Source organism: Anomaloglossus baeobatrachus, chromosome 1, assembly GCF_048569485.1.
Source record: "Anomaloglossus baeobatrachus isolate aAnoBae1 chromosome 1, aAnoBae1.hap1, whole genome shotgun sequence".
Classification (NCBI taxonomy): domain Eukaryota; kingdom Metazoa; phylum Chordata; class Amphibia; order Anura; family Aromobatidae; genus Anomaloglossus; species Anomaloglossus baeobatrachus.
In genome coordinates this window covers 88069576-88093769 of record NC_134353.1, presented here as the reverse complement: position 1 = coordinate 88093769, position 24194 = coordinate 88069576, and the positions used below count along the sequence as shown (strand labels likewise).

The window sequence follows — 24194 nt, the reverse complement described above, 5'->3', positions numbered from 1 at the left end:
AAAAAAGCACTTTACTGACTGTTCCGATTCCAGCGCAGAGATTATGCTATTTCTCCTAATATCTAGTGTTGACTGCAGCGCAGACGTTAAATCGACAGCACAGCAGCCAATCAGTAAGCTCAGTGGAATGACGAAATGCCACACGTAGGTCACTGATTGGCTGCCGCTCTGTTGACATCACATCAGCGCTGCAGCCAATACCACACAGCACGGGCAATGGTGTAGACTTAGCGCTGGACCCAGGGAGAGTGAGTAAAGAGGGGTAAGACAAACTGTCCAGGGAGCACAGGTTTCTGAAAGTGGACAACCCCTTTAATAGTATGGCCTGTAAATCTTTTTGAGCACTAGGCATTGTGTAGGTTTCTATTCATTGAACATTTCAATGGAATCTGTCACCAATTTTTTGTTATGAAATCTAAAGCCAGCATGTTGCAAGGGTTAACACAGAAAATTCAGGGCCGCCTGTCTTGGCAAACTCAGATGGTATTTATTTAAGCAGCAGGACGCTTATCATTTCTGGGACTATAAAGTCATTTGGACAGCAGTCAAGCAAACTCCCTTCTGTCATCGGCATCTCACTGTGAATGCACAGTCTCTAAACAGCAGGGGGCGGGGGTAGCTCTCTCAGCTCTGCTGTGCTGCTAAATCTAAAAATTGTGATTGTGTCAGGACAGATGCACCAGTTTTCTAAGTGATACACTGTTGGATTCAGAATCTCTTTACCTACATTATGCTGCTCTCAGATGAAGTAGCAAAAATCTGCTGACAGATTCCCTTTAATTGTCATAGGTAAGGCCATCATTTGGAAACATTTTAATTGTTACCATGGAAAAATGCATGTCCTTATACACACACAGCACATGCTTTAACCATGAATGGGTATATAGTCAATGGAGCCATGGGTGATTGCCATTTTTAATTTGTTATTCTTAGCACTTCACATAATGTTACAAAAACAAATGAACTATATGCACAAAAGTTCTTGTAACATCCTATTCTTACAGGGAATCTGTCAGCAGTTTTTTGCTTTGTAATCTAAGAGGAGTATGATGTAGTGGCAGAGTCCCCAATTTCAGCAATGTGTCACTTGCTGGGCTGCATGCTAATACAATAATGTGTTATCAGCAGAAGATTCTCACTAGAGGACTGGTGCCTCCTAGTCCAACCACTGATTAGCAGCTTTCTGTCAATGTTCAGTATACACAAAAAGTGTACACATTCAGAAAACTGCTGGATTTGCAGCAGATAAAACTGTGATTCTATCACAACTGCTGCACTCTGGCACTCAGTAATTTAAGTGACACATCACTGGAATCAGAGTCTCTGCCCCTACATCATGCTGCGGTCAGATTACATAGCAAAAACATGCTGACAGATTTTGTTTGCGTTGCAGCCAATTTTAATTTTTAGCACTTTCACATTTTTACTTCACTTTTTTGAAGAGCCATAACTTTATCCTTGTATCAAAATTGCTGTATGACGCGTTTGTTGTTTGAAATTGAACCTTTTTTTTTTTACCTTAAAATGCACTGAAAAATTGGGGAAAAAATTCCAAATGAGGTGAAAAAGTGAAAAAAAAATTAGCAATTTCTTTTTGAATTTCGTCATTACTGTTATCATTGTTTGGTAAAAAATCACCTGAGAACAGCATTATTGGGCAATATGATTATAGCGATACCAAACAGGTATAATTTTATTTATCACTAGCTGAAGTGCCCGGGCATTGCCCGGGATAGTAACTGTCTCTGTTCGAGTTTCTGTCTGTCTCTGTGTGTCTGTCTCTGTCTGTATTAGTCTCTCTGTCTATCTCTATCTCTTTCTCTCGCTTTCTCTGTGTCTGTCTCTGTCTGTCAGTCTCTTTCCCTGTCTGTCTCTTTCCAGGTCTGTCTCTTTCCAGGTCTGTCTCTTTCCAGGTCTGTCTCTTTCCAGGTCTGTCTCTTTGCTGGGCTGTCTCTTTGCTGGGCTGTCTCTTTCCAGGGCTGTCTCTTTCCAGGGCTGTCTCTTTGCCAGTCTGTCTCTTTGCCCGGCTGTCTCTTTGCCCGGCTGTCTCTTTGCCCGGCTGTCTCTTTGCTCGGCTGTCTCTTTGCAGGGCTGTCTCTTTCCAGGACTGTCCCTTTACCAGTCTGTCTCTTTGCCCGTCTGTCTCTTTGCCCGTCTGTCTGTGTCTCTGTCTGTCTGTCTGTTTCTCTCTGTCTCACCACTGACATCATATTACCTCACACATAAGCTTCTTATACTAACAGTTTATTTTGTTCCTATAGCAACCACTGACAGTTGCTATTAATAGCCTCTAGCTCCCACCTCCATTCAGTTTAATGGAGACATGTTTTATGGACAGTAACACACACACACACACACATACACACAGCTTTATATATTAGATTTGAGAGACTTCAAAAATTCTAAACTTTGTTAAAAAAAATATTTGTTTGTATCATCATTTTCCAAGACCTAGAACTTTTTATTGATGCCACTGTAAGTTATATACAATCTATTAAGCTCTTTGTATTGCATTTGTTTGGGCATTGCGGTGACCACAATTAGCAAATCTGCATTTTTTTTCTTTTCTTTGTTGATCTAATGGTTGAAAATGTAATATTTTAATAGATCGGACTTTTATAGACATGGTGATGCTGAATAGCCTTATTTTTTTATTTATTTATCTTTCTATGGAGAAAAGCAATTCAATTCACTCTTTTATATTTGTATCTCTTTTTAATATATATTATACATTTTTTTTTAATTTTCTTTCAATTATTTTTGCAATCCGCTAGGGGAATTAAACCTGCTTGTGCTACTTTTCACACATCAGTGATTCTGGTATGTATCTCGTTGTTTTTATACGTACCAGAATCACTGACATACGCAGACCTATTAAAATCAATGGGTCTGCGCACACATCAGTGATTTCTCAGGGACCGTGTGTCCTTGTTGTACACACGCATGTCCATGTGTTCCACACGGAGACATGTCTGTTTTTCTCCTGCACCACTGATGGTGCAAGGACCACACAGTGATGTGATCTATGTGACACGTACCGGAGAAAACACGTATCTGTGGAATAAAATAATTTTTATACTTGCCTGTCTCTAGCAATGCTGTCTCAGGCCACTGCTGTCTCCTGCTTCCAGGCCGCTAATTATGCTCATGAGTATTCACTGCACCGCGACCTGGAAGTAATAGCAGAGGGTAGACAGCGGTGGCCAGAGTTAGCAGAGCCGGAGATATCAGCACCACAGACAGCAGCGCCGGGGACAGGTGAGTATAAAGTTCCTGTTTTCCGTGTGCTATCACGCATAGCATACGGAGAACACACATATGCCAAAATCACGGCACACGGAGCGCCATACGCATCTTTAACATGTCAGTGAAAAATGTGTGTGTTTTTCACTGACGTATAAAAGAGGCCTGAGAGGCAGGTGCTAGCTGTATAAGGCCTCATTCACACATCCATATAAAAGACATACGTGAAAAAATGAGTGTGACTGTCTATCAGTGTATTGCATCAGCGTATGGTCCGTCTTTTTACCATCAGTTGTCATCAGTGTTTTTCATGGATGGATAAATAAATAAATTACAATGCTTCGCCTAGTCTTTTCAATGTTAAATACAGGCAGCATATGGACAGCACACGGATGCCCTTCTATCTGCTGTACATGCTTTTCACAGATCCATAAACTTGTATTGGCTTTTGTTATCCATGTTGCCAGAAAAAAAGGGCAAAATTACTTTTTCTGTGTGTTTTGTATTGGCATACAGTTCTTGTAAAAACATGGACATGTTATAGTGGTATGTGTGTTGTACCCATGAAGAACAGATATCACACATACATACAACAAGAACGTGTGAATGAGGCCTAACAGAATGCCCCTGCTCTGTCTCCAGCGGGCTCAGCTCCTGAGCTGCTCCACATATCCACACCCTCCTCTTGACATACAGGAAAATATTAAAGGTGTGGTCCAAAGGCCAAAGTAATTTTCTTCTAAATCCCTATATATTTAGTACCATAATCTAAACTAATTTCTAATATACTTGTATAAAAAATTCGCTATTGTTTCCTAACTACACTATTTAACTGCTTTTTTCTCAACTTCCTTACTGATGACGCTTAGTGGGAGAATCCCAGTGCATGCTAGGGTACTCAGATAAGTGTAATCAGAAAGCATACTCATTTCAGGGGTAGGGCTAGTCTCTGCGCACTGTGCAATGTGCACAATGGCAGTGCGCTCTGTTGTCAACTCAGATCAGTAGTAATGAACTGGCAATAGAGTGATGTCAGAATACCCGGCATGCAGGAACAAGTGCCGCCCCCAAGAGTGATGTCACTGGTCTCTGCATGCTGGGTAGTCTGATACTGCTCTGTTGCCGGCTCATTTCTGCTGATCTAAGCCATCAGCAGAGTGCACTGTCATTGCGCACATCACATTTGTAAGCTTATCACATTGCTGTGTGCACTACAGTATGCCTGTAATGTAACATCACTGATTTTTACACCTGTACTGTGACATTACTGTGTTTATTATCTTTGTACTATGAGATCCCTGTGTTTATAACCTCTGTATTGTGATATCGCTGTATGTATCATCTCTATATTATGATATTACTGTGTCCATTATCCCTGTACTATAGGGTGCTTTACACGCTGTGACATCGCTAGCATTTGCTAGCAATGTCGAGCGCGATAGCACCCACCCCCGTCGTACGTGCGATATGTGATGATCGCTGCCGTAGCGAACATTATCGCTACAGCAGCGTCACATGCACATACCTTGTCAGCGACGTCGCTGTAACAATCCCTCCCTCAAGGGGCAGGTGCGTTCGGTGTCATAGCGACGTCACTGCGGCGTCACTAAGCGGCCGGCCAATAGAAGCGGAGGGGCGGAGATTAACGGGATGTAACATCCCACCCACCTTCTTCCTTCTGCTTTGCCGGTGAACGCAGGTAAGGAGATGTTCGTCGCTCCTGCGGTGTCACGCATAGCGATGTGTGCTGCCGCAGGAACGACAAACAACATCGCTAGTGCCCAAACAACGATATTTTGTTTTAGAACGACCTCTCCAAAACAAACAATTTTTACCACTTTTGGGATCGTTGGAGGTCGATCATAGGTGTTACCCCCTGCGATGTCACTAACAGCGCCGGATGTGCATCACAAACACCGTGACCCCGACGATATATCGTTAGCGATGTCGCAGCGTGTAAAGCACCCTTATGACATTACTGTGATTATTATACCTGTACTCCTGTATATTAGAGATCTCCCTGCTACAGATGGTCATCATTCATGGGTTGGATTCTATTAGTTTACTCTGGTATCCTAAGGATGCTACAAACTCCAATTTAACAATCTGAGATGTATGGCCTAAATGGTTCTAAATTTTTAATAAATACAGCGGGTTAAGTAAATATATTTCTAAAGGTCCAATTGACAAAACTTTTTCACCAGATGTTGCTAACAACCCACCCAGTCCACACAGGCAAAGACATCAAACCATAGATGTCCATAAATTAAGTTATGTGAAATAATGAGAAATGATACAGGGAAAAATAATTGAAAACGTGAATATAAAGAGGTGCAAAAAGTCATGGAAAGTCATGACACCAGCTGTAATCTATCATTAATTAGAAAGCAATCCTGCCACTTAGTAAAAAATAATATCGCCTGGTTCAACTGATTGTCTATAAAAAGGTGTCTAAATATCAACATGCCACACAAGAAACATCTCATGATGGGTAAAACCAGTGAGCTGTCTCAATACCTTCTCAACCTTATTGCTACAAAACATACTGATAGCATTGGTTACAGAAGAACTTCAAAACTGCTGAAGGTTCCATTGAACACTGTTAGGACCATAATCCGAAAGTGGAAAGAACATCATTTCACCATAAACTGGCCACGACCAGGTGCTCTGAGCAAGATTTCAGACAGAACAGTAAAAATCAGAAGAGTTGTCCAAAAGTCAAGGACCACCTGTGGAGAGTAATGAATAGTATTATTTTGTGGCCATTGTACAAGTATTGTTTACTTCTGCGATATTCTACTGACCGGCCGAACAGAGCCCTGACTTGAACGCCATCCAACATGTTTGGATAAACTGGAACAAAGATAGTAAGCCTAGTCCTCTCCTCCAGCATCAGTGTCTGGCTTCACACATGCTCTTTTGGATGAATGGGCAAAAATCCCACAGAAAGCTCCAAAATCTTGTATAAAGTCAGCCCAGAGAAGTAGAAAATGTTATAACAACAAATGGACCAACTAAATATTAAAGCAATGGTCCAAAGGCTAAAGCAGGGGTGGGGAACCTTTTTTCTGTCGGGGGCCATTTGGAAATTTCTACCAACCTTCGGGGGCCGCACAAAATTATCAAAGTTTAAATGACCCTGCTATATTGGGTGAAGCAATTAATTAACTGGGGGCATGGGGCTGGGGGCACAGACACCACACGCGGGGCTGGGAGCACAGACACCACACGCGGGGCTGGGGGCACAGACACCACACGCAGGGCTGGGGGCACAGACACCACTGGAGGGGCTGGAGGCACAGACACCACTGGAGGGGCTGGGGGCACAGACATCACTGTGGGGAGGCACAGACATCACTGTGGGGAGGCACAGACATCACTGTGGGGAGGCACAGACATCACTGGGGGGAGGCACTGACATCACTGGGGGGAGGCACAGACATCACTGGGGGGAGGCACAGACATCACTGGGGGGAGGCACAGACATCACTGGGGGGAGGCACAGACATCACTGGGGGGGGCACAGACATCACTGGGGGGGCTGCACACAGGACTGGGGGGGGGCTGCACAGAGGACTGGGGAGGGGGGCTGCACACAGGACTGGGGGGGCTGCTCACAGGATGGGGGGGCTGCACACAGGACTGGGGGGGTCTGCACACAGGACTGGGGGGGGCTGCACACAGGACTGGGGGGCTGCACACAGGATTGGGGGGGTGCACACAGGATTGGGGGGTGCACACAGGACTGGGGGGTGCACACAGGACTGGGGGGAGCACACAGGACTGGGGGGGTGCACACAGGACTGGGGGGGTGCACACAGGACTGGGGGGGTGCACACAGGACTAAGGGGTGCACACAGGGCTGGGGGGGTGCACACAGGACTAAGGGGGTGCACACAGGACTGGGGGGTGGTGCACACAGGACTGGGGGAGTGCACACAGGACTGGGGGGTGCACACAGGGCTGGGGGGGTGCACACAGGACTGGGGGGTGCACACAGGACTGGGGGGTGTACACAGGACTGGGGGGGTGCACACAGCACTGGGGGGGTGCACACAGGACTGGGGGATGCACACAGGACTGGGTGATGGGCTGCACACAAGACTGGGGGAGGGGTGCACACAGGATTGGGGGGGTGCAAACAGGACTACTGGGTGATGGGCTGCACACAGGACATTGGGGGGCTGCACACAGGACTGGGGGAGGGGTGCACACAGGACATTGGGGGGCACACTGCGCTGAGAGTTTCATGCAACTCTGGGGGAGAAGGTTTACAGAACTGGTGTGGGGAGGCACAAAGCATTGGGCAGGGCACATAGCAGCAGAGGGTCGGCGCTGGACTCACAGCAGCATCGCACTCACATCACCGGAGTGCAGGAGCCGGACACACTGCATCAGAAGGAGAAGGCAGGCACTGATCTCCGGAGGGCAGGGGGCGTGCACACAACGCTGGAAGCTCTGAGGCTGCTGTGGACCCGCCCACAATTGGCACTGGCCGACGGGAGAACACATTGCAGCACAAACAGCAATGTGTGGATATAAAGGGCCGGCGGCAGCAAGACCGCGGTGACAGCACCAGCACTGCCTCCCCCGGGAATCTGCCCGGGGGCCACATAAAAGGTCATGGCGGGCCGCATGCGGCCCGCGGGCCGGAGGTTCCCCACTCCTGGGCTAAAGTATCTAACTATGTATCTATTTAATGCCATAATCTAAACTAATTCCTAATTCACTTTTATTAAAAATTTCTTATCCTTCCCTCACTACACAGTCTAACTGCAATATGTTTCCCTACTTCCTCTCTAATGATGCTTTGTTTGAGAAAATCAGTGCATGCTGGGATAATCAAAGAAAGCATCATGGGGGCAGAGGCCCCTCCCTGATATGAAGCGTCATTAGTGACACTTGTTTCAGGGTCTGTACTTCTCTATGGGTGCAGGACACTGGGCACTACACACACACACACACTTAATTACACGTGGTCTCCAGACTACATACACACTGCATGTTACACACACACTGCATGCTACACACACACACACACACACACATACACTACATACTAAACACGCACTGCATGCTACACACACACTGCTTGCTACACACACACTGCATGTTACACACACATACTGCATGCTACCCACACTCACTGCATTTTACACACACACAGCATGTAACAAACAGACACAGCATGTTACACACACATCCACACTGCATATTACACATGCACTGCATGTTACACACACACACACACACACACACACTGCATGTTACACACACTGCATCTTACACTCACTGCATGCTACACACATCCACTGCATGTTACACACACACACACACTGCATGCTACACACACACTGCATGTTACTCACACACTGCATGTTAGACACACATACTGCATGTTACACACATACAGTATATTAAACACACACGCCCACACACTGCATGTTACACACAGTCACCTCCGACGTAACAAACTTGAATATCCGTAAGGTTTTTGTTTTTCCATAAAGTCTTGTTTTTTGCACACCAAGCTGACAGCTCTAATGTTATCAAATTATGATCTCCTTTTTGTATGTTTTCGGGGGAATTAGGGCACTCAAAGAATGCAAATTCTGGCATTTTGATTTTTTTATTCTCAATTTAGCAATCAACATATGGGATAATTATTTGTTAGATTTTATTTGCTTGAGCAATAATGAAATACCGAATATGATGGGGTTTTTTCTGTTTTTGACCTTTAGTCATTTATGTTTGTGGAGAAGTGATTCGGGGCGGAGGGGGAATTAAAGTTTTACATTCTGGAGGAATTTAAATCAAAATAATATATTTGTTAATGTTTATTTCTTTTATATATAGTCCCCTGAGTAGACTTGAACCCAGGATTTCTTGCAGCACAACGGTCCCCAGGAACTTTGGCAATGATTCACCATTGTTACCTTCCAGGGGTGTGGTCAGCACCTCCATTTCCTTAGAACCAAACCTCATCACTTTTGGCCAGGTGACAGGTCCAATTTAACTATCCTAGATCCTCTTAGTACGTAACAGTGGAATATGCCACCCACAGATTCTCCACCAATGCGCTAAAACAATTCACACATCCATTGACCTTGGCAAGGGAAGCCAATTTCTAGACTAAAGGCTGCTTTACACGCTGCGACATAGCTAGCGATCGCACCCGCCCCCGTCGTTTGTGCGTCATGGGCAAATCACTGCCTGTGGCGAACAATATCACTGGTACGCGTCACACGAACTTACCTTCCTAACGACGTCGCTACGGCCGGCGAACAACCTCTTTTTTAAGGGGGAGGTTCGTGCGGCGTCACAGCGACATCACACAGCAGGCCACCAATAGAAGCGGAGGGGCGGAGAGCAGCCGCATGAATGTCACTCCCACCTCATTGCCGGAGGACGCAGGTACGCTGTTGTTCATCATTCCCAGGGTGTCACACGTAGCAATGTGTGCTGCCTCAGGAACGATGAACAACCTGCGTACCAAACGAGCAACGATTTTTGGGAAACGAACGACGTGTCAACAACCAACGATTGTTGCCACTTTTCGGATCGTTAGCGGTCGCTGGTAAGTGTCACACGCAGCGACGTCCCTCACGAGGCCGGATGTGCGTCATGAATTCCGCGACCCCAGCGATATCTAATTAGCGATGTCGCTGCGTGTAAAGCGGCCTTTAGTGTAGCACTACTGAACTTCAATTCTGTATTGCTATGAAAATGTAGCACAGTGGAATCTGTTTTCTAACTACTTTTTGTGCACTGTGAAAACTCTATAAGTCTCCTTGTGATATAGAAAGCCGCACTATGGCATCAGTGGGGTCACATCACATACTAGTTCTGCTGTAGTGATAAACTCATCTTTGCTACATTTATATGCAATTTGTTTTACGTTTACAGTAAGTTTAATGCCTTTTCTGGTGCATAGTGACTTACTGATCAACAGCCACATGTTGCTATCTTCAGGAGCACACAGCTTCCTTGCATCCTGACTTCCTGTTTACCATGGGGTGGTGCATTCCCAAAGATTGACAATTTATGTCAGCGGCATGGCTGTGCTCTTGTTTGCTGCTAGTGAAGGAAGGTGCGGATGTCGGGCCATGATGGCTCTGCAGATCTTTATAAGAGAGACTCAGTATTTGTAAACCGCTTCGAGCTGGGGGTGGAGCTGAGAGAACGTTTACGGTTCTCTTCAGGGCAGCGTCCACCACCCAGCAGCCGATCCCCATCGTAGACGTAGCAGATACACATGATACTAGAATTCTCTCGGCAAAACAACACAGAATGGTTTATTTGATCTTCCACTTTCATGACAGACATGGCCACACTTTTATGATCCTGCTTCTGCTTTCTCCTGGGGTACTCCACTTGGCCTAGCCCGCTAACTGGGACCTAGTCCTCCAGCTGTCAGGCCTAAGTCCCCCCTCTACCCATGGTCCTCTCACTTGCCTCTGATGGCTTCTAGTCATTCAATTTCCTTTGGCCCATCAAAGGTTCTCTGCTTCAATGACAACATAGTCCAGAGACTCTTCTAAGCCCGTCTCAACGGGACTCATAGGCTCCGGATCCTTGGAGGATATTTCCAGGTTCCTCGGCGGTCCCAAGTTACAAGACCACATCCTCACTCCAGGAATCCCACTGCAGAACTGACTCCCTAGAGACACATCTCTGTAGCCAACCCCCTGGCCATGTGTCACTCCTCCCACCTTCTCCCTCTATAACTAGGAAGCCACTCTCTGCTCAGCACTAGTCCCACCACCCAGTGAGCTGACTCTTACATGAACTGCTTCTATTACTAACACAATCTACATAACATTCCTTTGCTTCCCATTACTGCTTATCAACAACATCTTAAACCTTCACTACACACTACATCCTACTTAACATTCTCCACTCTGCTATATCTGACTACTACACATGGTAAACACATTTACATTTTACAAAACCATGCATTTTACATTGTAGGGGCCACGACCACCCCTATACTAACAGGTGGAGCTTTACCTATGCAGCTTGGGAGAAATGCAGGGGCACTGGGGCTAGCGTGACCCAACTACCCGTCCAACTTCAGATCAGCACTTGTAAGCTGTATAGAAAACAAGTGGTCTGTAACCATGGCAACAAGTTGTATACTACTCAATTAAAAATACCTCTGTTGCTTGTTTTTAATTTATTAACCTGACATATAAGAGAATAGTATGTACCGAGGGGGGGAAATGCAGCAACTGTCAGCAAAATGCTATATTTGACAATCTGCTGCATCAGCCACGATTTGTGTTGACATCATCCATGCCCGTTTAACCCTTTAGATGTTGCTAAACATTGCTGTAAATAGTGGTGACAGCATCAGGCTGTTTAACAAAGCATGGGTCTCCCTCTTTAACCCCATCAGCACCCTGAGATCATAATTTTGTAGTCCTGATGGTCGTCATGATGAACCTTAGCGAATTGCCCTAGAGTCTGCCAGCTAGACCTGTTCAGATGTGAGCAATTTTTTAACAGTAAAAATAACATTTTTCCTTCTTGTAATTCCACTTTGTGTTAATTACTGAAAAGCACTTAAAGGGTTAATTTACTACCTTCCAGCAGTTTTGAATATGTTGAGTGGGGGCTGCTTTTACAATGGTATCACTATTGGGGGGTCTTCCAATATTTACTGCCCCTGTCGCGGGCGGGGAGGAGGGAGTCAGCACACCGCGCTCACCCCTTCTGCTCGGGTCCGGCAGTTGCTCCTGGTGGCTCGAGCTGCGGGCCGGATCCCGGGGTGTCTCGAGCGACACTCCTCGCCCGTGAGTGAAAAGGGGGTGTTTGTTGGGATTATAGTTCGTGACGCCACCCACGGTTGTGGTGATGGCACCACCGCTGCTCAGTGTGGGGGTCCCGGGGATGGTGATGGGAGCAGCCAGGTGTTGTGTTGCCCCTCCGTGGGTAGGGGTTGGTGATCCCGGGGCCCGGTGAAGAGATGCAAGGTGTAGGGCCTGGAGGGCGCAGGGACGCGGGGGCAGCGCTGTGCCTTGCGGCACTATGGTACTCACTCAGCCTGACACGGACACAGTTTGTACGGTAAACCAACGGCTGGTAGGACGGTCCCACAGACGGCTGCACCTGCACTCCCGGTAGGTGACGGTGACTTCTCTCTTCCTTGCACCTATGTGGTCTGGTGGTACCGGTGGATTCCCTCCGGTTACCCGCTCCCCGACTGCAATCTGGGCCGGAGGAGCTCTACACTTTGCCCGCAGGCGCTGGCCCTGGGGAAACTGGTGCCTTGGCGGTGGCGGTGTCTCCCCGTTAATGGTCGGGCTGTTGCCGTCAATCGGGACTTTGTTGTTGGGGGATCTGCGTCCCCGTCACTGACGGATTCGGCAAATTGGGCGACTCCTAGCCTTGCCGGGGTCCGAGAGGCCCCTGCCCTGGTGCTGACTGTCCTTCGGAACACTGCTCCAGACCACCGGGCACACAGCCAACGGGGTCCTTCCAGGAACTTCCGAACTGTCCCACTCCGGACAGTCACCGCCGTCGCTGACCTTGCTGTTCTAGCCCTACACACAGCTGGGCTCTCAGGCTTCTCCTTCTCTCTGCTCTGTCACCACTTCTTGCTTTCCTCCTTTTCCACTTTCCTTTCCTTCACTTTCACTTCTGGTTGTTTCCTCTAGCCCTTCACTGGACTTCACTCTTCCCCTGCCCGGGGCTAACTGCTGTTCACTCCTTCATGTCCCTGACAGTTCTGCCTGGTTTACTTCCTGCCTCCAGAGTCCTGAGCTCCTTGGTGGGCGGAGCCAACCGCCTGGCCCACCCCCTGGTGTGCATCACAGACTCTTGGAGGAAGGCAACAAGGATTTCTGGTTAGCAGGTGTGCCTACCTGGAGTGTGGGGTGTAATGGTGTTGTTATCTGTGTCCCCTGGCTTGCCCAGGGCGACACATTCCCCCTTAGCAAAATGCAGACCGTCCGCGGGCTGCCGTCCTACACCGGTTTTATTTTTCAGTAAAAGGGGATAACAAGGGTTAAACATAACAGCATAACATTTTTAATCAACTCTTCCCAAGACGGGAGGCACATTTTACTTTAAACGTTGCAACGGTGTACGGTCACGGTTTCCGCTCTCTCCCACCCAAGCAACCTGGCCCTGATGCTGCCCCTAAAACCCAGGCAGCACCCCTTGACCCACAGTCCAGCACAAGTCACCCGAGCGGGATCTGTCCTTGCCCTCCAGAGGGTGGCCACCGGTCCCTTTGGTGGCTGGGCCCTGGCCTGCTCTGCTCAGGGCCCTCCCTCCAACCTGCCTCTCCGGAGGCGGCATTGCGGAAACGGTAACGGTACCCAACATATTTACAAGCCACTAACGTTTGTGGTTGCCCTGCAGAGTTCACGGGCTTGTCCATGGATAGTTCCCATGCATTTTAAACGGTCCCCACGGGGACAACGGTGCCGGCTCCTGCCGGTGGCAAATCACTGCAGCAAATCAGGTAACAAACTCGGGTAATCATCTTTCATCATTGCAGAATTTTCAAAAACTTTCAAATAATTAACTCAGTGGTGGTCCCAACGGGGGACGGTGCAACGGGCATCCGCTGCCCTACTCCGGTCCTGCTGCTGCTTCCTCCGAGGGAGGGGGTGCAGAGCTCACCTTGCTCTCCGGGCTGCCCTTCAGCTTTACGTCCAGGGCAAACCACCCCCTCTCTCCGCAGTGCCGAGTGTAACGCACCATGTCCCCTGGTATTAGGTTGCGGCCAGGATGCTCCTCGGGCAGATGGGCATGCACATCCCGCCGGGCTACAAACACCTCGGCCTCCAGGCCCGGTTCGTATATGAACCCGTAGCCCCGGCGGATATCGAAGCGCCGCACCTGCCCCTCGTAGAACGGGCCCCGGACACGGAAGGTCGCTTGCCGCAGGTTCTCCTTTTCCCGGATGGCTCGGGCTACCAGCTCGGCTTTTCTTCGCTCCCTCTCCGCGATTTCCAGGCCCAGCTTGGTCGGCTCCCTGTCCCAGTATGGCTCCGGCGCACGGGTTGAGCCCCGCGGGACATCCAGTACGTTACCCACTGTCAGAAAGGTGGGCGGCGTATCCCGCGGTGTCATGGCCTTGGGCGCTGCCTTGCAGCAACAACCCGGCGCCACCTCAGCCGAGGTGTGGGGGATGGGCACAGGGGCTTTCCGCAGTTGGGCCTTCGGCTCGGAGCGGGTCATCGGCTCCGGCTCGGGGAACTGCTCGGGGACTGTCTCTGGCACACTCTTCGGGGCCTTCCATGGCAATGCCTCCGGCTGGCTTCGGGCTCCGGCTACAGGTCGGTCCGCTGGGGCGGACGGGCTGGGTATCGCTACCGGTTGCGGTGGTAGCGGGCCTAGTGGCGGGGTCACGGCCTCCGGGACGGGTGGCGAAGGAGGCAACGGGGGGAGAGGGCTTGGACCGGGTCCCTCAGCCGCAGCGACCGGTCCCTCCGGGACATAGGGGCGTGGGTCACTCACCCTCCCTTCCTCCGCTTCCTCCTCGCGTCTCCGCACGGCTGCCACAACGTCCGCCATGTCGGTCTCCCACTCCTCCATGAGGAGCTGCATCTTGACCTGCAGCCTTAGGTGGAGCTGCGCGGTCCGGATCTCCACCCACGCTGCGGTTCCCGGTGCGGGGGCCACGGTGTTTCGGGACGGCATCCACATGGTATCTCCACTGTTTGATTCCAGGAACGGTATTCTGGCAAGGTCCTGGCGTCCTTGCTTTTATAGCGGCGACTACATGCCGCCTGCCGCCATCGCGTCCCCCTTAGCTCTTTCCGGCCCCTCCTCTCTCGGGGCGGGGTTTTGGCCTTCGCGCTTCTACTGCTCGAGAAGACGCTCGAGCGGGAACTTTTCGCACCAAAGATGGCGGCTTCTGAAATTTTTCTGCCGGATATCTCCGGCGGTCACAAGGCGCACCTCTACCTGACGGCAGAGCGGTAAGATCCTGTTCGTGACGCCAAGTTGTCGCGGGCGGGGAGGAGGGTGTCAGCACACCGCGCTCACCCCTTCTGCTCGGGTCCGGCAGTTGCTCCTGGTGGCTCGAGCTGCGGGCCGGATCCCGGGGTGTCTCGAGCGACACTCCTCGCCCGTGAGTGAAAAGGGGGTGTTTGTTGGGATTATAGTTCGTGACGCCACCCACGGTTGTGGTGATGGCACCACCGCTGCTCAGTGTGGGGGTCCCGGGGATGGTGATGGGAGCAGCCAGGTGTTGTGTTGCCCCTCCGTGGGTAGGGGTTGGTGATCCCGGGGCCCGGTGAAGAGATGCAAGGTGTAGGGCCTGGAGGGCGCAGGGACGCGGGGGCAGCGCTGTGCCTTGCGGCACTATGGTACTCACTCAGCCTGACACGGACACAGTTTGTACGGTAAACCAACGGCTGGTAGGACGGTCCCACAGACGGCTGCACCTGCACTCCCGGTAGGTGACGGTGACTTCTCTCTTCCTTGCACCTATGTGGTCTGGTGGTACCGGTGGATTCCCTCCGGTTACCCGCTCCCCGACTGCAATCTGGGCCGGAGGAGCTCTACACTTTGCCCGCAGGCGCTGGCCCTGGGGAAACTGGTGCCTTGGCGGTGGCGGTGTCTCCCCGTTAATGGTCGGGCTGTTGCCGTCAATCGGGACTTTGTTGTTGGGGGATCTGCGTCCCCGTCACTGACGGATTCGGCAAATTGGGCGACTCCTAGCCTTGCCGGGGTCCGAGAGGCCCCTGCCCTGGTGCTGACTGTCCTTCGGAACACTGCTCCAGACCACCGGGCACACAGCCAACGGGGTCCTTCCAGGAACTTCCGAACTGTCCCACTCCGGACAGTCACCGCCGTCGCTGACCTTGCTGTTCTAGCCCTACACACAGCTGGGCTCTCAGGCTTCTCCTTCTCTCTGCTCTGTCACCACTTCTTGCTTTCCTCCTTTTCCACTTTCCTTTCCTTCACTTTCACTTCTGGTTGTTTCCTCTAGCCCTTCACTGGACTTCACTCTTCCCCTGCCCGGGGCTAACTGCTGTTCACTCCTTCATGTCCCTGACAGTTCTGCCTGGTTTACTTCCTGCCTCCAGAGTCCTGAGCTCCTTGGTGGGCGGAGCCAACCGCCTGGCCCACCCCCTGGTGTGCATCACAGACTCTTGGAGGAAGGCAACAAGGATTTCTGGTTAGCAGGTGTGCCTACCTGGAGTGTGGGGTGTAATGGTGTTGTTATCTGTGTCCCCTGGCTTGCCCAGGGCGACACACCCCAAAAGTCATTTTAAAACTAAGTAGGTCTATAACAAAATAAGTGTTGTAAATTCCCTTGAAAAAAAAAATTCTGCTACAGTTTTTAAACCTCTTTACATGTTAACAAAATAAAAGGACATTTTAGAAATAATGCTGATGTCAGGCAGACATAAAGCAAATGTTATTTAGTAACTATTTTCTGTGCTTTGACAAACTGGATTAAAGTAATAAACATTCAAAATTTGAAAATTGCTAATTATTTTGAAATTTTTGCCAAATTTCTGACATTGTTATAGATAAACGGAAAAAATATTTGTGATGCTAGCCACTACTTATGGGGAATGTGGGCAGGAGGATACTCAGGAAAGCCAGGGTCTGTTAACAGGAGGACACGTATAAGCACAAGGAGAAAACAGAGGCATAGTCAGGGCTATCTATATTCGAGGGTTACAAGTCGAAGATAGCATGTAATAAGTTCAGGGGGAAAGTAGAGATGTAGTCAGGTAATGGTCTGAGGTCAAAGAACAAAGATCAGAACAGAGACACACACCAACAGCACAACTACAGAACCAGAAAATACAACTGGCAATTTTTTGGGCGAGCATGCTCAGTAAAGAAGCCTGAGCAACTACCAGGAAGGTGGGATACCTGAGGAATCATCACCAACATGGAATCCTTTGCTGTCAATCAGGCTGCTAGCTCAGTAACACAGGAAACAGCAGCAGAGCATCTCAAAAGATGCTCTGCACAGAAGAATCGTGACAATATTGAACTAAAATGCCACTAACATAAAGTACAATTTGTCACAAATAAACAATCTCAAAATCACTGGGATTTGTTGAAATATTCCATAGTTATTGCCTCAAAAATCGACACTTCAGATTTTAAAAATTTGGCCCAATCAGTGACAGAACTTAAGGATGTGCTATTCCCAATTTTGTGTTTTCATTTTTTTCCCTCATCTTCTTCCAATTTTTTATTCTTATATTTGTAGCACCCCTGAGCCACTCAGGGCACTACAAGGAACTGCATCCTCTAGGGGATGCAGGACCTACCCCCCTGGAACCTGGAGTACCAGTGCCGATACCACCAATGCACAACCAAAATCCTAGTTCTCCACTCCACACTGGGAATACAGGGTTAATCTTGTAAGGGGATGGTCGCCTAGAGGTAGGAACAAGTCCAGGGATTAGCCAGCCTGATGGGAGGGGACAGTCAGTCTAGAGAAGAGTGGCACACAGAGAGGTGTACGGATGTGCTTGAGCTAGGTCTGTGCAACGGTAACCCCGGGGGCATGGGAGAGAGGTCGCCAGGGCGGGTACGGACAGGTACCGCTGGGACCAGAGCACGCACGGGGCACAGGGCCCTAGATCAGGCGCCAGTTCTACAAAGCTTGATAATCACCTGCATGATGAGGACACCTTCATGGACTTCACCGAACCAAATAATCCGGGGGCATCAGCAGTAAACTAAGATCGGGGTTTGGATACTTTTCTCCCCACAGGGTCCGCACTGACTGCCGTACGAAGAAGGAGACTGTTAACCCAAAAGGGATAGTCGGGCCCCAAACGCTCCATGCTATGGGAGTCGGGGACCCAACCAACAAAGAGTGTCGGGGACAGAGCAACCTGGGTCACTACATTGGCATTGATACTCCATGGGACCTGAACCAGTAATCCATGGGTCTGAATGAGTAGAGACTGTTCATTACAACCTTGTGTGATCTCCGTTATTGCCCTTCACATCTCCCAGGCACGGCTCCACCAGCCCTGGGAGTACCCACATTCAGCAGGAGTGGTTCTACACCCTTAACCGCAACCTGCAGATGGCGTTACGTACACTAACTTTCACCCCTACTTTAAATACCTATTTTTTACAAGAGAAGCCCCAGTGCACGGGACCGGGCAACGGCCACCAGAGTGACATTCCCATTTGCAACCGCCCGGGACCGAGTACCCCCTTCCCTGGGCGACACATATTCGTATGTCATCCTGCTCTTTGTGAGATGACTGTCGCTTCATGTTTTGAATGACACCATTGACTTTACCATTATTTACTGAAAAATGGAAAAAATATTACAAATAGTTAAAAACTCAATTCCGCCATTGTTTGGGGTGTTTTCTTTTGCAACATGCATCGTTCAGTAAACAGTTATTCTCCAGGTCAATACGATTACAGTTATACCAAATATACCTGTTTTTAATATTTTTGTAGCGTTACAAATTCTAAACTTTGGAAAAACAATTTTATTGTGCCACCATTTTTCAAAATACATAATTTTTTATTTTTCTATCAATAGAGTTGTGGTTTGCATTATAAGTTGTTGCTTTTATTACTATTTGGGGTTCATATGACTATATTGATAGCTTTTTATTGTATTTTTTTTAAAAGAGCTGCGGGGACTGAAAAGTAGCAATTTTGGTATTTAGATTTTTTTCTTTACAGCATTAACCTTATCGGTTAAATAATGTTATAGTTTGATACCTGGCACCTTTATAAATGTTGTAGTGCTTAAAAATAATTAAATTAAAAAAAGCATTTTTAAGTGTGAAAAAGTGGAAATTCGTATTTATATGTATGATATACTGTACATGACATGGAGTGTGAAGAAAAGAAGGTAAAGTCATGGAATTAGGGAATCTTAGGATTGATAGACAAAAAGTGGTTGGTCACTAATTTTTTATTGATGGTGTAGCATTAAGATTTGCTGGTAGCTCCTTCTACAATTGCCATTCAATAATATGCCAAATGTCTTTGATGGAGGTCAAGAGATATAGTATGTCAACATTAGCATGTTTTGTCCCTGCCGGCTACTCTCAGTAGCAAGACCAATTTGTGGCCCGGTATTGCTGTGTTGAAAATATCTCCTAAGCCACTTTGAAGAAATGGCGGTACCACTGGTTCCACCACCAAATCTACTGTATGTAACAGCAAGGGGTTACTGTACCTGCAATAAAGATTTGAGCAGTCCATCAGACTACCATATATTATGCCACCCTGCTCCATAATCTCATGGGTACGGATGCTCCCTTTTGAAGACCTCCTCATATCATTTCCCACATATTCTCAGACAAGAAGAATGGTGTGCAGTGCTGTAGATGAAATTAGACACCTTATACCAAGCCTAAGTAAGTAGACATCAAACAGTCCCTATACAAACCATCAGAAGGCGTTTGCACCATATTGGATTATAAGCGAGACGTCCAGCTTCAGGTGCTCCATTGACTTAATGTCAAAGCTCTCAGAGGGTATCATGGTGCAAAGCATGACAGCAATAGAGGATGGAATCTAAGGGGTACTTTACACGTTGCGACATCGCTAGCATCCGCTAGCGATGTCCAGCGGGATAGCACCCGCCCCAGTCGCACATGCGATATCTTGTGATTGCTGCCGTAGCGAACATTATCACTATGGCAGCATCACATGCACATACCTGGTCGGCGACGTCGCGGTGACCGCCGAACAATCTCTCCTTCAAGGGGGAGGTGCGTTCGGCGTCATCGCAATGTCACTAAGCGGCCGGCCAATGGAAGTGGAGGGGCGGAGATGAGCGGGACGTAACATCCCGCCCACCTTCTTCCTTCCGCATTGACCGTGGACGCAGGTAAGGAGATGTTTGTCGCTCCAGCGTCTTCACACACAGCGATGTGTGACGCCGCTGGAGCGACAAACAACATCGTACCTGCAGCTGGAGCGACATTATGGAAATGAACGACGTGACAGAGATCAGTGATTTTTGACTGTTTTGAGCTCGTTCATCGTTGCTCCTAGGATTTACACATTGCGATGTCGCTATCGGCGCCGGATGTGTGTCACAACAACCGTGACCCCGACGATATTTCGGTAGCGATGTCGCAACGTGTAAAGTACCCCTAAGTGTGTATTGATAGCTGGAGACTGTTACAGAGACCACATGGGCAATACCATGAAGAGGCCCTCGAGAGAATGTAAAAATGGCCAAGGAGTCATTTTTCAACATGACAGTAGCCTGGCATTGTCATGTTGAAAAATGGCTCATTGGCCATTTTCATGTTTTCTATCATGGACTTATCTCCCAATCGAGCACATCTGGGACGTCATTGATCCACAGTTGCAAAGGAAGCTGCCAGCAGCAGATCTTGATGATTTGCCCAAGTCCATTCTGCATGGCAGAACATTCCTCATACAACCATTAATAACCTCATTGATAGTATGTGCAGGGATTTTTGTGTATGGTTCGCATACTCCATACTGAATGAATCGAGAATATTTGACATTTATTTCTCCAATTTTCCTCACCAGAATATCATTAACCTGTCTATCAATTCTGAGATTTACATAATTCTATGACATTTTGCTTCTTGGGGGCTACAATTTCACTTACTGTTGAGGAGTGTATATATATATAGTGTGTATATACATAAGTTTGTAAATACAAGTATATATTGTATATAATATAGTGCATGCATGCATTGTATTTTTTTTGTATATCTTCTGTATACTTTGTATGTCTGCCTGATAGTATGCAGTTTATATAGCTGTTGGGAGGAAGGAAAGGGTTAATCCACCATTGGTTGACTAAAGAAATGTTCTTTTTTTCGCTTTTTTTTATTTCTTTTTTTTTTTTTCCTTTTCCTGGTCTAGTCTGGAGGGAGCACGTGATCCTCTGAATGACTGCCAGCCTCTTTCTTGTTGATCCTCCGGAGACCATCTGTGCTGGGGGCATTGATTAGAGTGTGTCTGCTGGGATTACATCTTTTCTGTTGCCATGGCAACTAATCAGCTGATTTTCGGTTGCCACGGTAACAAAATGTCAGAGCTCAGCGTACGGCAACATGAATTCAGCACAACACAAAATGTTTTCCTAATTGGAGACCCTTTTTGATTTTTTTTTCTTTTTTTTTGGATTCTTTCTCTCAAGCGCGTCTTGAAGGCGAAGGCGTCTTTACATTAAAATCCACGTTAATTGAGGGTCTTATATAGATATCGGCACTAAAATAGAATATTTTCACCTTCTAAGTAAGAATAAAAGGCAGCCTAGTGTGGTTTATATTCATTTTATGGTCTGGATGTTTGGTTTGCATTTTTTTTTAATATTCTTTTAAGCAATTTTTTCTTTTTTTTTTCATTTCTTTTATTTTCTCCCCATCGGGCTGCGTTCTTACAGCTATACAGGAGATGTGTTTCTATAGGTCTCGTAGGTGCTTATTATACAAATAGATTATAGTCGGTGTGGGACATTGACCCCTGACCTCCGCGCAGCGCGCTCCCAGGACGCTGTCAGATGGTGAATATGTGTAGTAAACCTTGAAAATTAATCAGCTCTGCGGAGAGATGAAAACTTTTTTTTCCCCGTTCCTCTAGACTTGTAAACAGCTGACGCCGTACTGTATTATACAATACAACAGGACAAGCTCGAACCCTATTAAAGTTTATTAAAAATGCAGAACTAAGAGTATAGTAAATTAAAATCATATACCCTCTGACGTCCCTGGTGCCCCAGAGCTTTGTTTCATGCCTTTTTTCATTTGTAATGTTTTATGGTTAAAATAAAAAAATTATAAAAGTTTTCTAGAAAAAAAATGGTTATTTTCAAAGTTATAATTTTAGATTTTTAATTAATATGTTCATTTTCATTTCAATCACTTGCCAATCCTGTAATCCGGCATTTGTTAATCCAGACCTATATGAATTATACCAAAATCAAACCAATCACCAATTATTTTCTTACTATTTCACTTCTGGCTGCTTTTTGAGTCCACCTTGTGGAGGTTCAGCTCGCTCGGGTGCAGGTCGAGGTAATTATTATTATTTATTATAGCGCCATTAATGCCATGGCGCTTTACAAGAGGTAATCATAAACCAGTCAAAAAATAATCTCAAAACAGACTTAGTCCGGCATAAAAAATTTAACAGAACTTAACAGTTCATGTGCTGCTGCGGGGTGCCCCCGCTCAAGTTTGTATCCAGCTGTTTTAGCACAAGGACTCCGGTGGAGGTCTGCACACCTCCATACACCCATACACCTGAAGTCTCTTGTGCCCCAGAACTTCATTTCATCCCTTTTTTATTTGCAATATTTTATGGTTGAATAAAAAATTGAAAGTTTTTTTAAAAAAATGGTCATTTTCAAACTTATAATCTTAGGTTTTAACTATGTTGTTCATTTTCATTAAAATCACTTGCAAATTCCTGTAATAAAAAAACAAAAAGCCAGCACCAAATGTGCACTTCAGCACTAAACATTCCAAACTGTACTTATTATAAAAAATTTTGAGATTTTTGGCAAAAAATTGCAATTTCTTGAGCTGCCTCGCCACGTCACGGCAAATCTCATTTGAGGCAGTCCTACACTAAAATATTTTTATAAAATTCCTGTAATCTAGCATTTGTTAATCCAGACCTATATGAATTATACCAAAATCAAACCAATCACCAATTATTTTCTTACTATTTCACTTCTGGCTGCTTTTTGACTCCACCTTGTGGAGGTTCAGCTCGCTCGGGTACAGGTCGAGGTAATCATAGACTAGTCAAAAAATAATCTCAAAACAGCCGTTGTCCGGCATAAAATTTTTTACAGAACTTATCTGTCCATGTGCTGCTGTAGGGTCCGCCCGCTCAAGTAAGTATCCAGCTGTTTTAGCACAAGCATTCCGGTGGAGGTCTGCACACCTCCATACACACATACACTTGAAGTCTTTTGTGCCCCAGAGCTTCATTTCATCCCCTTTTTTTAATTTGCTATGTTTTATGGTTAAAATAAAAAAAAAAAGAAAAACTATTGCTAGAAAAAAAATGGTTATTTTCAGAGTTATAATTTTAGGTTTCAATTATGTTGTTCATTTTGATCTCAATCACTTGCAAAATCCTGTAATCCAGCATTTGATAATCCAGACCTGTATGAAGTATATCAAACCAATTTTTTTTTTCCATTTCACTTCTTACTACTTTTTGAGTCCACCTTGTGGAGGTTCAGCTCACTCGGCTGCAGGTCGAGGTAATCACAATATGGTTTTCGTTGTGGCTTCATGAACCAGTAAAAAAAAATAATCTCAAAACAGCCTTTGTCCGTCATAAAACATTTTACAGAACTTATCTGTCCATGTGCTGCTGTAGGGTCTGCCCGCTCAAGTAAGTATCCAGCTGTTTTAGCACAAGCACTCCGGTGGAGGTCTGCACACCTCCATACACACATACACTTGAAGTCTTTTGTGCCCCAGAGCTTCATTTCATCCCTTTTTTTATTTGCAATGTTTTATGGTTAAAATAAAAAAAAATAAAATATTAGTAGAAAAAAAAATGGTTATTTTCAAAGTTATAATTTTAAGTTTTAATTATGTTGTTCAATTTGATCTCAATCACTTGCAAATTCCTGTAATCCAGCATTTCATAATCCAGACCTGTATGAATTATATCGAACCAATTTTTTTTTTCTATTTCACTTCTTACTACTTTTTGAGTCCACCTTGTGGAGGTTCAGCTCACTCGGCTGCAGGTCGAGGTAATCACAATATGGTTTTCGTTGTGGCTTCATAAACCAGTAAAAAAAAAATAACAATCTCAAAACAGCCTTTGTCCGGCATAAAAAATTTAACAGAATTTAACAATCCATGTGCTGCTGAGGGGTCCAGCCGCACAAGTAAATATTCGGCTCTGTTAGCACAAGCACTCCGGTGGAGGTCTGCACACCTCCATACACCCAGACACCTGAAGTCCCTTGTGCCCCAGAGCTTCATTTCATGCTTTTTTTAATTTGTAATGTTTTA

General features: G+C 46.8%; 1 protein-coding gene across 5 annotated transcripts in view; it reads left to right on the top strand.

Annotated features, from left to right (window-relative positions):
• The window catches only part of LDB2 (LIM domain binding 2), a 564531-nt gene that overhangs the window by 410420 nt on the left and 129917 nt on the right, over window positions 1-24194 (top strand). The gene's annotated exons all lie outside the window — the stretch shown is intronic.